This window comes from Octodon degus, unplaced genomic scaffold (genome assembly GCF_000260255.1).
Source record: "Octodon degus isolate 3935 unplaced genomic scaffold, OctDeg1.0 scaffold00175, whole genome shotgun sequence".
Taxonomy (NCBI): Eukaryota; Metazoa; Chordata; class Mammalia; order Rodentia; family Octodontidae; genus Octodon; species Octodon degus.
The window spans coordinates 5,043,051-5,045,574 of record NW_004524751.1 but is presented as its reverse complement, the minus strand read 5'-3'; the positions used below and the strand labels follow the sequence as shown (position 1 = coordinate 5,045,574).

The 2,524-nt window shown below is 36.6% G+C and overlaps 1 pseudogene; it reads left to right on the top strand.

Annotated features, from left to right (window-relative positions):
* Positions 1 to 211: 211 nt before the first annotated feature.
* Positions 212 to 924, top strand: LOC101575128 (annotated as a pseudogene).
* The last annotated feature ends 1,600 nt before the right edge of the window (positions 925 to 2,524 follow it).

Genomic DNA, 2,524 nt, shown 5'->3' with positions numbered 1-2,524 from the left:
CGGTCAGCCTCTGGGTTCCCTAGATGAACCACCGAGATGTTAATACTGCTCTGCTACAAGGTAAAAGCTCCTAACTCAAATTTATTGGAAAAGGAGTGAAACTTCTGCAAAGTGTACTTTTAAAAGAGTTATTTTTGCTTTTGAAAAGCAACTAGAATAACAAAAGAAAGTATTTTACAGTTAAGCACACGATTTGGAGAGAAGAATTCCAATGTTGCTCTGCTGGTCAATAGAGTTGTGCTCAGGGGCTGCCTCTTGCCAGTTTATGGACTTGCTGTTCCCTGGCTCCATTGCCTTGAAAAGTGAAATTCCAAGCTAAGCTAGAAGATGAATATACCCAGAACTCCAAAATACTACAAGCAGGTTTTAAAAGGATGAGTGTTGGTAAAATAATTCCTGTGGATAAATTAGTAAAATGAAAGCTTCAGGACAATTTTGAATTTGTTCAGTGTTTAAAGAAAAATTTTTATGCAAACTATGATGGAAAAGAATATGACCCTGTAGGTGCCAGACAAGGTCAGGCAACCGCCTTGGGCTCCTTTTCTTGTTGCTCAAGCTCTGAATAAACCGAAGAAATCTCTGGGCCCATGCACTGCAGCTCCACAGAGACCCATTTCAATCTAGAGAACTACTTCTACTCCTAAGGCCGGCCCAGGGGTGGCGCGGAAGAACCCTGGTGTGGGCAGTGATGAAGCCCCTGAACCGATGCAGCAGGTCAGCGTACTGAAACTTATTGTTGGTGACTTGGAGAAAGAAAGAGACTCCTGCTTTGGAAGGCTAAGGAACACTGAATTGATTTGCCAGGAGAATGCGGGGGAAAATGACCCTGTGCTGCAGAGGATTGTAGACATTCTCTATGCCACAGACGAAGGCTTTGTGATACCTGCTGAAGCAGGCCCACAGGAGGAACAAGAAGAGTATTAACACTATTTTGTCCAATTTCAAAGGAAATTTTAGGATTTTTTGGCATACTTAAAAGTGTTAATGACTCTACATGTGAATCACTGTATGAAATGTTTTCATGTTTTTGCATTCTCTTGCTTAATATAATGTAGGTCCTGATCTTTTATGCAAGTGTGCTTGCATATGTTACTATTTCATTTCTGATGATAGTATGCTTTATTCTGTATGATATGTCTGTATAACATCAACATGCTTCAAATATTCTGATTTCAAATGCTCATCATTCTACTTATTTTTCTTTAGCCAATCAACAATATATAACATGTTGAAATATGCCATATTATTTTTTATTACATATGAGCATACTTTTGTCACAGCCAAGAAACTGCCCATTCAATATCCATTGTCTTCTTTATACCTATTGGGTTACTCTCACTTAATTCAGTGTAGAAATATTCCAGTAAATAGGATATCATGTCTGCATCTTGTACAGCAAATAACCACTAGGAAGACAGTATGCAATGTGTTGATTATTGAAACTGTCCTACCAGTGTGATTTGAAACTGTCTCATTGCTATTTGTCAGTAAAATTATGAAAAATAAAAAGAAAATTAAGAAAATGAAAAAATAAAATTTAAAAAAAGAAAATATTCTAGTAATGCATTATTTACTGTACCTTGAGTATAGTTCACTTATACAACTCAGTTATCAACATTGATTTATAAAATTTGAATATTTAACCGAACTTGTAGAAAATTCCTTAAAATACACAATTATGTTTTTCATTTCTTTCTTCCCCACTTCTTTTTTGCTCTAAGAAATATGTTTGGAAAATAGCAATAGCCGTAAGAACGTAAGCATATTTATTATTAGAGTAGGATAGAGGTGGAATAGTCTGGAGAAAGTTTCTTAGTAGCCTATGCACAGGCTTCTTACCTTGGAGAAAGATCAACTTCTATTTTATATAAATCACTTGTTTGTATTTTTGTTTTTAAAATTAATAGATTGTTTTAAAAAGAAATTGAATCGCCTTTCCGCCTTTTGGCTAAGATCAAGTGTAAATATCAATTGCATGTTTAGTGAGTAATTGAGCAAAATGTACATTATTTCTATATTATCCTCCCCAGTCTTTCATTTGTTAATATTTCTCAAGATGGTGCCCTTGTTGAATACTACTTAACAGATATTAATAAATTTTATTAGCTGATGTCAATACAAAGAATTTCCTTGTTATGCTATAGAGCTCTATGTGTCTGATAAACGGATAACGCACTGTGTTCCTCATGATGCTATCGCACAGTGCAGCCGCACTTCTTTCTGGATGTGTGAGCTGCACCCGCTCTTGCCTGCCTCCCTCCTCTTCCCTAGCAGGCCCTGATCACAGCGCTGTCTCTGTGCTGTTGCCATTTCCCGACTGTCATATCCATCACGATCCTACGCAGACTGCAGGCATTTCACACTAGCTTGTTTCATTTAGCAGAATATATATAACTTGCTTCCTGTCTTTTCATATCTTCATAGCTCATTTCATTGTTAAATAATATTCCACTGAATTGCTGCAATACAGATTCTTCACCCATTACCTATTGAAACATATCTTCATTCCTCACAATGCTTGGCA